This window comes from Tupaia chinensis, unplaced genomic scaffold, assembly GCF_000334495.1.
Source record: "Tupaia chinensis unplaced genomic scaffold, TupChi_1.0 Scaffold138725_1, whole genome shotgun sequence".
Lineage (NCBI taxonomy): Eukaryota > Metazoa > Chordata > Mammalia > Scandentia > Tupaiidae > Tupaia > Tupaia belangeri.
This window is the reverse complement of record NW_006198617.1, coordinates 2,486,303-2,499,449: the sequence shown is the minus strand read 5'-3', so window position 1 is coordinate 2,499,449 and position 13,147 is coordinate 2,486,303. Positions and strand designations below refer to the sequence as shown.

Here is a 13,147-nt window from a genome sequence, read left to right as displayed (position 1 = left end):
ATCCCGAGAGGAGAATGGAGGAGAAGGGATTGCAGCGTGGCCATCCCCCTTGGGGGGTGATTTCTTGCTTTCTATCTCTCTGTCTCTCTCTCTGTCTGGGGAGCGCACGCGCCCTATAGCAAAAACCTCTCAAAAAAAAAAGAAAAGAAAAAAAAAATTCTCTGATAAACAAGACCTGAAAGAATTTGCCAGTAGCAGACCCACTCTTCAGAAGTTCTGAAAGGAGTGCTCCACCAGGAAAACTAAAGACACATACAGAAATAAGAAAACAAAAGGCAACCAAGAAAATGACCAATTTAATGCTAGGAACAAGAAACATCAATAACAACGTAGAATGTCAACTTCCAGGATTTAAACGGAAAGATTGAACCACAGCAACACTCATGTTCAACAGAAGAGAGTTTGAACATAAGACTGAACTGGCGAAAGAGAATTTTATGACTTTTGAGTGAAACATTACTGATTTTTTAAAATATGTTTTATTTTCCCAATTTAAACAGTTTACTTTCTTTTGAGTTGTTGATAGGTTCAACAATATGTTAAAATATTTTTCTTGTTTGTTTCTTTAAATGGAAACATTAACTTTTCTTTCTTCCTGACTCCTCTGGAATTAGAAAATATTTGGGAATATTCTTATTTTGTGGCAGAAGGTTTATTTGCATAAGTTCAATAATGTTTGTTGCATTGATTCAGAAATTGGAAATACTCACTATTGGACAGGGCTTTGACTGGAATGTCATACCTGAAGATTAATCAGAAAACTATGGAACTAAGGTGGATCTCAAGTAAGCCAACAGAAGCTCATAGAAAGATGGCCTGGCACCATAAATAGTTCTGCCTGGCAGAGAGGATTAGAGAAGCTATGTGAAAGTGTTTATAACATAAAATAACCCGGACTTTTCCAGCCCAGCATTGTAATCAGCAGAGATTGCAAAAGAACAACCACACCAGAGGATTATCTTGAGAAAGACGTTGAAGGAAGAATAAAAGACTGCTCTTTGCTAGCAGATGGCATATTCACAGAGTACTTGGGCAGGGCTGAATTGAGAAGGTTTATGTGTGGCTACTGTGCTGGGTAGTTGCTTTTCAAGAACTTGAGTACTTGACATGTAAATATTTAATCAAAAATATTTAAAACTATACTGTTTCTGTTGTTATAGAGTCACAAACAAAATTATACAAAATTATAAGAAATATTTTAAACATTATCTTTAAAATTCAGTATTTTGAAAATTTGAAAGTTGTTTATTAACTGTCAAGAACTATAGAGTATGAATTAAAAAAATTTTTTTGAGAGGTTTTTGCTATAGGGTACGTGCACTCGCCAGACAGACAGAGAGAGACATAGAGACAGAAAGCGAGAAATCACCCCCCCAGGGGGATGGTCACGCCGCAATCCCTTCTCCTCCATTCTCCTCTCGGGATCTTGGGCACACACGCACACGCGCCCGGTGTGAGTTTTAAGCCACCGGGTCCAGGACGTGAACCGTGGTCGACTACGTGGGAGTCCAGCGACATAGCCATTACGCTAACTGCTGGTTCCCAGAATTAAATTTTTTTGACATGTAAAGTAATTGATTGTGGAAATGTAAAAAATAAATTAAAAAAAGAAAAAAACAAAACCCAATGAGATGCAAGAGAAAATGGACAACCACTCCAGGAGATGAGGAAATAATTCTGTGAGTTGAAGGAGGACTTTCCTGGAGATAGATACCCTAAGGGAGAGTCGGCCAGGACTTCTAACGGTGAACAGTACAATACAGGAAATCAAAATCCTTCAAAAGTACTCATGGGGGCTGGCAGGTGGCATGGTGGTTAAGGGCACTGGACTCCTACATGGCTGACCGCGGTTCAAGTCCCAGACCTGGCAGCTGGCTTTGTCACTCCTCCATCCCCCATTCTCACTCTCTCACTCTGCCCCTCTCTGGTTAAATTAAAATAAATAAATAAAATAGAGTTAAATAACATAAGTCTTTTTTTAAAAAGTATTAATGGTATATTAGACCATTCAGAAGAATCTCTGATCTCGAAGCCAAAACTTCTGATTTAGTCTAAGCCACCGAAAAGAATGGGAAAATAACCACTAAAAATGAAAGCAGTACAGGAAATTCTAGACACCATCAAGCAGCCGAGTATCTGCGTATTGGGTACTCCAGAAGGTGAAGAGACAGAGATAGACAGGAATAGAAAATCTCTTCCACAAAATATCTTCTGAAATCTTTCAAATCTAGAGAGATGCACAGACATCCAGATCCAAGAAATACAAACACCGAATAGTCTCAATATGAGACGACCCTTCCCAAAGCACGTAATAGACACATTGGTAAAAATCAAAGACCAAAAACAAACAAAAATTCTAAAAATGGCAAGACCTCCTCCTCCCATGCTCCGACAGGTCTGGCGAGGAATGGCGTTGTGAGTAGCATGTGGACCAAATGGAAAGCCTACCTGCCTCTCTCCAAAGAGACTTCTCTCTGATGAGACTGGCGTGGGGTGGAGCAGCGAGTGATTCAGAAGCTGGGCTTCAGACACCCTCCTCCCATGCTCCAGCAAGTAGCATGCCGATCAGATGGAAAACCTCTACCTTCCTCTCTCCAACTAAATCCTCTCTCCAAAGCGACTGGCATAGCGAGGGTGGTGAGTGACTCAGACCGTGCTGCAGACCCCTCCGCCCTTGCTTCACCTGGTCGGGTGGGGAGTGAGGCAGTGAGTGGCATCCTGGCCAGACAGAAAGCCTCTATTTTCCTTTCCCCTGGCACCTTTCTGTGCACACTGAGCCCACGTGTCTGTGACTATGATCTGGACAGGCTGAAGCTAGGGTGGGTTACAGCATGAGGATCCTTGGGGAATGCCTCTCTCTTGCTCATGGAATAAATCATTAAACTTCAAAAATAAAAAAGTGAGTTATAAACAGCATATAGTTGGATCATGTGGAGTTTTAAAACTCCATTCTCTGCTCATCTCTGCCTTAAATCATTTATAAAAGTAACTAAAATGATTATTTTTTATGATTCATTTTCCATATGCCCCTATATCTTTTTCTCCTTCAATTAATCCATTAACTGCCTTCTCTTATGCTCGATTTTTTCCCTAGTTACTTGTTTTGCTGGTAACAACATATGTGTGTGTGTGTACACTTATATTTAGTTTTTGCTATAGGGTGTGTGCCCACTGAAGAGAGAGGGAGAGAAAGTGAGAAATCAGCCCTCAGGGGGATCACCATGCCACAACCCTTCTCCTCATTCTCCTCTGAGGATGTGGGCATGCACACACACACACACACACACACACACACACACACACACAGCATGTTTTTCAAGCCGCTGGGTCTGGGACTCAAACCACATAGTTGGCCATGTGAGATCCAGCTACCTTAGCCTCCATGCCACCTATTGGCCTTTTCATATATTTTGAAATTAGGAATTATGATGCCTCCAGCTTTGTTGTTCTTGCTCAACATGGCTTTGGATTGCATTTCTTTAGGCTCCATATGAATTTTAGAACTTTTTTCTATAAAGAATGCCATTGACATTTTGCTAGGAAATGCATTAAATCTGCATAGCACTTTAGGTAGTATGAACACTTTACCAATATTGATTCTTCCGGGGCGTGGTGGCGCCCGCCCTATGGCAAAAACAATATTGATTCTTCCTATGCATGAACATGAGATATACTTGCGTTTTCTGTGTGTGTCTTCTTACGTCCTTCATGACTGTGTTACAAGTTTTACTGTAGAAGTCTTTCACCTCTTTGGTTAAGTGTATTACTAAGTATTTTATTTATTTATTTTTAAGGTTATTGTCATAGGGTGTGTGTTCTTACCAGAGAGAGACAGAGACAGTGAGAGGGAAAGTGAGAAATCACCCCCTGGGGGATGGTCATGCTACAACTCCCTCTCCCTTCATTCTCCTCTTGAGATTTTGGGCATGTACACACATGCACCCAGCATGATTTTCATGTCACCAGGCCCAGGACTCGAGCTGTGGTAGGCCATGTGAGAGCCTAGTGCCTTAATCACCATGGGGACCCCAATATTTCATTCTTTTTTTTTTTCTCTCTTTTTGGAGAGGTTTTTTGTTTTTGTTTTTGTTTTTGTTTTTTTGCTATAAGGCACGTGCGCTCGCCAGAAAGACAGAGACAGACAGACAGAAAGCAAGAAATCAACCTCCCAAGGGGGATGGCCATGCCATAATCCCTTCTCCTGCATTCTCCTCTCAGGATCTTGGGCACGCACGCACACGCACCCAGAGTGAGTTTAAACTGCCGGGTCCGGGACTCGAACCCCTAGTTACTTGTTTTGCTGGTAACAACATATGTGTGTGTGTGTACACTTATATTTAGTTTTTGCTATAGGGTGTGTGCCCACTGAAGAGAGAGGGAGAGAAAGTGAGAAATCAGCCCTCAGGGGGATCACCATGCCACAACCCTTCTCCTCATTCTCCTCTGAGGATGTGGGCATGCATGCACACACACACACACACACACACACACACACACACACACACAGCATGTTTTTCAAGCCGCTGGGTCTGGGACTCAAACCACATAGTTGGCCATGTGAGATCCAGCTACCTTAGCCTCCATGCCACCTATTGGCCTTTTCATATATTTTGAAATTAGGAATTATGATGCCTCCAGCTTTGTTGTTCTTGCTCAACATGGCTTTGGATTGCATTTCTTTAGGCTCCATATGAATTTTAGAACTTTTTTCTATAAAGAATGCCATTGACATTTTGCTAGGAAATGCATTAAATCTGCATAGCACTTTAGGTAGTATGAACACTTTACCAATATTGATTCTTCCGGGGCGTGGTGGCGCCCGCCCTATGGCAAAAACAATATTGATTCTTCCTATGCATGAACATGAGATATACTTGCGTTTTCTGTGTGTGTCTTCTTACGTCCTTCATGACTGTGTTACAAGTTTTACTGTAGAAGTCTTTCACCTCTTTGGTTAAGTGTATTACTAAGTATTTTATTTATTTATTTTTAAGGTTATTGTCATAGGGTGTGTGTTCTTACCAGAGAGAGACAGAGACAGTGAGAGGGAAAGTGAGAAATCACCCCCTGGGGGATGGTCATGCTAAAACTCCCTCCTCCTTCATTCTCCTCTTGAGATTTTGGGCATGTACACACATGCACCCAGCATGATTTTCATGTCACCAGGCCCAGGACTCGAGCTGTGGTAGGCCATGTGAGAGCCTAGTGCCTTAATCACCATGGGGACCCCAATATTTCATTCTTTTTTTTTTTCTCTCTTTTTGGAGAGGTTTTTTGTTTTTGTTTTTGTTTTTGTTTTTTTGCTATAAGGCACGTGCGCTCGCCAGAAAGACAGAGACAGACAGACAGAAAGCAAGAAATCAACCTCCCAAGGGGGATGGCCATGCCATAATCCCTTCTCCTGCATTCTCCTCTCAGGATCTTGGGCACGCACGCACACGCACCCAGAGTGAGTTTAAGCTGCCGGGTCCGGGACTCGAACCGCGGTCAACTACATGGGATTTCAGTGACATAGCCATTACACTAACTGCTGGTCCCCCCAATATTTTATTCTTTATGTTGCTATTGTAAATGAGATTGTTTCTTAATTTCCTTTATGGATAATTCATTGTGTAAGGAAATATAACTGATTTGTGTCTTGTTTATGCTTGCTTTGTATCCTGCAAATTAAGTAAATTTGTTCATTAGTTCTAACAGTTTTTTTGGTTGTTGTTGTCATTAAGTCCCTAGGGTTTTCTACATATAATTATGCTCTTTGCACACAGAAATAATTTTACTTCTTCCTTTCTTATTTGTGTATCTTTATTTCCTTTTCTTATCTTATTGCTCTGGTTAGGACTTCCACTTTTATGTTGAAAAGTAGTGGCTAGAGAGGCCTCCTTCCCTTGTACCAGATCTTAGAGGAAACATTACATTTTTCTTGATTGATTATAATATTAGCTAGAGGCCTTTCATATATGGCCCTTATTGTGTTGAAATTCATCCTCTTTTTTTTTTTTTGGATAGTTTTTTGCTATATGGCACATGCGCTCGCCAGAAAGACAGAGAGAGACAGAGAGACAGAAAGCAAGAAATCACCCCCCAGGGGGGATGGCCACGTCGCAATCCCTTCTCCTCCATTCTCCTCTCGGGATCTTGGGCACGCACACACACGCGCCCGGCATAAGTTTTAAGCCACCTGATCCGAGACACGAACCCTGGTCTACCATGTGGGAGTCCAGCGACATAGCCGTTACACTAACTGCTGGTCCCGAAATTCATTCTTTTTATATCTATTTTGTTAAACATTTTATCTAATGCTTAAACTTATTTTTTGACTAAACTTGTTTTTTAAGATTTATTTACTCTTATTTATTATTATTATCAATTTGCTTAAGGGCACATGTGCTCACCAGAGAGAGACAGAAAAAGAGAGGGAAAATGAGAAAGCAAGCCACCAGGTCTGGGACTTGAACCATAGTCAGTTATGTGGGAGCCCAGTACCTTAACCAGCAGACCACCTGCTTGCCCCAACTTACTCTATTTTTATTGCCAGAGGCCAATTGCACTTGTAAGAGAGAGAAAGCACCCCTTCTCCCCCAGTTAGGTGTGATCACGCTGCAATCTCTTTCCTCCATTTCTCCTTCCCATCTGTATTTTGGGCCTGCATACACATGCACCCAGCATTTCAACCATTGGGGCCAGGACTTGAACCGTGGTAAGCCATATGAGATCTGTCTCGCTGTGTGCAATACTTAAACATTGCACCACAAGGCCAGCCCAATACATGTGGAACTTTGTCAAATGCTTTGTCTGCATCTGTCGAGATAATCACACGGTTTGTCATCCTGTCACTTTGTTAATGTGCTGCATGCCGTTGATTACGTTGCTTATGTTGAACCATCCTTACATCCTAGGTATACGTCTTACCTGGTAACGGTCTATGACCCTTTTAATGGGCTATTGAATTTGGCTTGCTAGTATTTTACTGAAGACTTCTGCATCGACATTCGTCAGGATATTGGCCTGTAGTTTTTCTCATGGTCTCTTTGGTCGTGGAATGAGGGTTAGGCTGACCTTACAATAGGAATTTGAAAGGGATCTTTTCTATTTTTGCAGGAGGTTGAGGGGAAGTGATATTCTTCTCTGAATGTTTAGTAGAATTCGCTGGTGAAGCCATCGGATCATGGGTTTTTCTTTGTTGCACAGTTTGGATACTAACTCTGTAACCTTATTTATTATCGGTCTGTTCATATTTCCTATTTCTTCTTGATTCAGTTTTGGTACAGTTTGTTTCCAGGAATCTATCATCGTATTATACAACTTGTTTGGCATATAATTGTTCATTATAGTTCCTTATACTGCTTTTTACTTACAAGGTATCTGTTGTAACGTCTCCTGTTAATAGGTCATTTCTGTTACAGCACTAGAAAATGGACTAAGGTACGCCTGAACTCTCTAGAAGGAACCCAGACCTGCTGACGTCTGGTCTTAGATTTCAGACCTCCAGAAAAATACGATAATAGATTTTTGTTGATTTGCGTCACTATATTCATGGTAATTTGTTTCGGTAGCACCAAAACCAGTATACTCACTAAATACTTAAGAATGATTCTAATTCTTAAAGGATTGTTTTCCAATTAAATAGTGAAAGAGAAAATAAGACTTAAATAGATAACAGGAATTGTAGTTCAGTGACTGTTAAACTTGGCCTTATACTTGAAGAGCTTCCACAAAAAGAATTGGGAGCCACATTTGGAAATTCTGCCTTGGAAGGCCGGGGATTGGACTGAGGAATGCCTCTCCCACTGCCCCCAGGGTATAGAAGCTTGAAGGTGGCATTTCCACTTTTCTCCACAATCCATGGAAGGCAACAAGGAAATCAGAAACAAATGCCAACCCACAAGCTAATGATAAACATTGAACAAAGACTTGGGAAGGTCAGAGAGACGCAAGAGGACACAGAGCTCGGGGTGGCCTCCAGATGCACCTTTTCAAGAGGAGGACAGCATCTCAAGGGGCACAAGCAAAGCCTACCCTTAAAAGAACAGCACCCAACTGCACAGGCTGGGGCAGGAGCATCTTTAGACTTTGCCCCAGATAAGGGTACTGACCTTATGAAAATAAAATAGATTATACAAGAATTAAATGCCAATAAGCTAGATAACATTGATGACATGAACAAGTTCCTAGAGACAAAATTACCTAAATAGGGCCAGGGAGAATTAGAAAGTCTTAAGGGACCTATAACAAGTAAAATGGGAGCCAGCAGGTGGTGTGGTGGTTAAGGCACTGGACTCCCATATGGTTGACTTCAGTTTGAATCCCAGACCTGGTGGCTGGTTTTCTCACTTTCCCTCTACTCTCTCTGTCTCACTTTAACCAAATTTAAAATAATAAGAATAATAAAATTAAAATAATTCTTTAAGGTAAAATGACTAAATTTATATAAATTAATCCCTATCCTCGAAAAGCCCCAAACCAGATGGTTTTCACGGGTGAATTCTAACAAATAAGAATTGACACGACTCATACTCTGTGAAAAGGTGCAGTAAACACAAGATGCATGTGGGCTGCAAGCGAGACGTGGATACTCTGTGAAAAGGTGCAGTAAACACAAGACGTATGCGGGCTCCAAGTGAAACATGCCATACTGTTTTACAGTGAGCTAAGTACACACATTTATATATAAAAGCAGGAGTCCACTCAAAACAATGATGGGGCTAGCTCTGTGGCCTGGTGGTTAAGGAAGCTGGATTCCACATGGCTGACCATGCGGTCCGAACCCTAGCCCCTCAGAACCATCAATGGTTTCTTAGATATGACACCAAAAGCACAAGCAACAACAACAACAAAACAGAAGCCCAGTTGCAGTAGCATGCACTGGTAGACACTGCTACCTGGGGTTCAATTCCTGCCTTATCCCAAAAGCTAGACACAGGGGCATGCACCTGCAGTCTCAGCTACTCAGGAGGCTGAGACAACAGAATCATAACATAGTAATAAAAAGAAAAAAAAACAACTTCATTTCATCAAAACTTTAGTGCATCTAAGGACACTATCAAAAGAGTGAAAAGAGCTCTCGCGGCCTCGCTTCTGAGATGACAAAGAAGGAACAAGGGCCGTGCCGAAAAGGGCGGTGGCCATGTGCAGCCTGTCCGCTGCACGAACTGCGCCTGATGCGTGTCCAAGGACAAGGCTGTTAGGAAGTTCGTCGTCCGGAACACAGTGGAAGCCGCGGGCGCATCTCCGAAGCAAGTGTCTCCGATGCCTATGCGCTCGCCAAGCTGTACGGGAAGCTGCATTACTGTGTGAGTTGCACCATTCATACCAAGGTAGTCAGGAACCGATCTCGTGAAGCTCGCAAGGACCAAACACCCCACCCCGATTTAGACCTGCAGGTGCTGCCCCTCGCCCTCCACCAAAGCCCATGTGAGGAGCCGAGTCTTTAAGGACTGAAGAACTGTCTTTCCTCTGGGAAAAAATAAAACATCAATTATACAAAAGAAAAGAAAAATAGAGTAAAAAGACAATTCTCAGAATGGGAGAAAATATTTGCTAATTATTATCTGATAACAGTCCAGTATTCCGATTATATAATGAAGGGGGTTAGCAAGTGGCATGGTGGTTAAGGTGCCTGAATCCTGCATGGCCCACTCTGTGGTTCAGGTCCTGGACACAGTGGCACGAAAATCACCCTGAATGTGTGTGCATGCATGTGAAAGAGAAGGGGTTGTGGCATAGCCATTGTGCATGCATGCCCAAAATCCCGAGAGGTGATTGAAAGAGAAGGGGTTGTGGCATAGCCAGGCCCCTGGAGAATGATTTCTCACTTTCCTTTTCTGTCTGTCTCTGGTGAGCACACATGCCTTATGGCAAACATAAAAAATAATTCTAAAAAAAGAATTTATAATGAATATATATGCAATAAGGAAAAGAGAAAGAACTCAATTTAAAAAATGCGTAAATGGCCCAGCCACTGTGACACAGCGGCAATAGCTGCTCTCCAATACTGGAAGCCCATGACGAGTAAGGTCCAGTTCCTGAGTCAGTTGCACGTCAGCTGTGATCCTGACTGGCTGAGAGGGCTCGAGGGAGGCCTGAAGCATGAGATCCCATTTAGAATGTTTGCTTTCTTTCTCTCGCTTGCTCTCTCACACACTCACACCCTATTGGTATCGTTTTGTATTTGTTTGCTTTGTTTTATGAGAACCAGTTCTGTGGCCTAGTGGCTAATGTAGCCAGATTCCGCATAGCTAACCCAGCAGTTCGAGCCCTGGACCTGGCGGCTTGAGAAACACAGCAGGTGTGTGTGTTCATGTGTAAAATCCTGACAGGGGGAGAGGTGGAGGTGGAGGGATTGTGGTGTGACCCTCTGCCATGGAGCTGCTTTCTCCTTTCTCTCTCCCTCTGTCTCTCTGTTTCTCTCTGGTGAGCGTGTGTGCCCTCTGTCAGAACTTTGAAAACCATGTGTTCTATAATTCAGTATGGTATGGTTGTACAACTCTGAATATGTTAGAAGTCACAGAGTTGTGTGATGGGCGAATTAGCCTCACTAATTAGTCTCACAATTAAAAATGTGTGTTTTTAGGAGATGGCACTGAACTTCAGCTGTGAAATATTGTTTTCACATGGTGTGCACGCATGCCACAGTTTTCATTTTTTGCCTTTTAAAATTAAAATATAACTTTTTATTTTTGAGTGGTTTTTGCTATAGCATGCATGCGCTCACCAGAAAGACAGAGAGAAACAGAGACAGAAAGCGAGAAATCATCCCCCAGGGGGAATGGCCACACCACAATCCCTTCTCCATTCTCTTCTCGGGATCTTGGGCATGCATGCACATGTGCCCGGTGTGAGTTTTAGCCACTGGGTCCGGGGCTTGAACTGCAGTCAACTATGTGGGAGTCCAGCGACATAGCCGTTATGCTAACTGCTGATCCCAAAATACAATGTTTTTTATTGTCTTTTTTTTCTTCTTTCCTATTCTTCTCTTTTATTTTCCTTTTCCTTTTAAGTTGATCCCTTGGCTGCTCAGTCTCCACGCACTGAATGTCTAGACTGGTCTAAGTGAACAGTATCCAAACATCTGATTACTATTAGGATCAGAATATTCCTCTCAATTCCCACTGAATCTGATGCACAAAGAGTGAAAAACGGAACAGAAGAGAGATTGCAGATCACTTCCTCCAGAACACCTCTGAACGCTCAGATGGAACTTCAAGAAATAGGAAGAAATGCACAACCCATCAGATGACCAGAAATCACCGCAGGGGCACAAATATGAGAAAGCAAGAAAATACCTCTCCTCCAAGGGAAAAGAATAGCTCCTCTTCATCCACAGACAGTACAATGGAGCTCATGGCAATGTCAGATAAAGAATTTAGAATATTCAGAGTGACAAAGCTAACAGAGATGCAAGAGACGAGAGACAACGAAGTCCAGAATACACAGGAGAAAGAGCCGGCAATTTCCAGGAGGTGAGGAAGTTCCTGCATGATCTGAAAGAGGAAATTCACACCATAAAAAAGAATCAAACGGAGCTGTTAGAGATGAAGGTTGTAATATAGGAAATCAAAACCTCCCTTGAAAGTATTAAAAGCAGACTAGATCATACGAGGGTCAGATCTCAGATGTAGAAGACAAAATTGCTGGCCTAGAAAAATCCACCTTGAAGACTGAGCAAATAGCCCCCCAAATTGAGAATAATATACGAGAAATACTAGATACCATTAAACATCCAAACATCCCGATAATTGGTATTCCAGAAAGTGAAGAGACTCATAAGGGCATTGCTAATCTATTCCATGAAATCTTGGAAGGAAACTTTCCAAACCTAGAGAGGCATTCAAAGATCCAGTCCCAAGAAATGCAGAGGACCCCAAATAGAATCAACCCCAGAAGATCTTCTCCCAGACACATTATAGCCAGATCGAGCCATTGCCTCAGGATAGTCATGGGGCATCTCCGGTTCTACAGAACCAGCCGGGGCAAGAAGCAGGACATGGAGGACCGTGGGTTCGAGGAGGTCTTCAACTGCTGGCGTCAAGTGTCAGCGGGGCAGAGGAGGACGTCACAGCTGCCCCGTCCTGATGCAAGCAACCCTCTCAATTCTCACCTCCGGCCAGCTGCCACCGAGTCCGCTAATTCCTAGGTAGTAATCTTGACCGTGGGTTCCCATTACCCCCGTCAGCTCTGTACCCGCTGTGGTCCTGCATTCTGACCTGCCTATGAAAGCCGAAGAGCCACCCTCGATTTGAGGAAACCCAAACCTAAACCTAAACCTAAACCGTGCTTTCCGGACCCATTTCCACGCATTACTTCGCTGAATCCTTCACTAGCCCTTTGACAAAGGCTATGTCGCAAATATTTTGGAGTTGAGGAAACTGACAAAGAAAAGCCGGAAGACGTTTCCAAAGTCACACAGCTAGGAGGTGGCAAGAACAGGACAGGAGGCCAGACCCCGTCCTCCTGTCACTCAGACACTGGCATCCTTACAGACCTGTGACCTCTTTCTTGCTAGAGTGGATTTTTTCCAGTAGACCTTCCTTACCTACATTGCTAAAGGCATTTTAGGCTCATAACTAAACCCTCATCAACAACAGGGACCAGGCTCTCACAGCTAAGATCACACAGGAGGGCCTGAGTCCCAGACCCTGTGGCTTGAAACGCACACTGGGCACTTATGCGTGCGTGCCCAAAATCCTGCGAGGAGAGTGGAGGAGATGGGATTGTAGCATGGCCATCCCTGGGGGGATTTCTCACTTTCCCTCTCTTTGTCTCTCTCCTGTTTGGTTAGCACATGTGTCCTCTGGCAAAAACCTAATTTACAAAAGAAACCATACAGCAGGCTGGGAGATCGCTGGTTTGGTCCACTCCTGTGGGTCATGTCCATCGCATACTGCAGACCGAATTATGGAGCTCTGCCCGTCAGCGCAGCCTCTGCAGGTGGCCCCGTAGCTAGGGCGTGCCCACCCTCAGCTGCATGCGTGCGCATTAGGAAACAGCTTGGAGGGTTCAGCAAAGTTGAGTCTGGATTTATAGTCTGAAAAAAAAAATCTCTGGAGACAAATTCGACCAAAATGATCACACAGGGCAAAGATAAATTGAGAAACTCAGGTAGTCACATAGGGGCTGGCTGGATAGGCCATCTGTCCCTGCCTAGGTG

At 43.2% G+C, this 13,147-nt stretch overlaps 1 pseudogene; it reads right to left on the bottom strand.

The window, feature by feature from the left end:
* Nucleotides 1-12,874, bottom strand: part of LOC102487086 (60S ribosomal protein L10a-like) — a 57,259-nt pseudogene extending 44,385 nt beyond the window's left edge.
* Nucleotides 12,875-13,147: the final 273 nt, after the last annotated feature.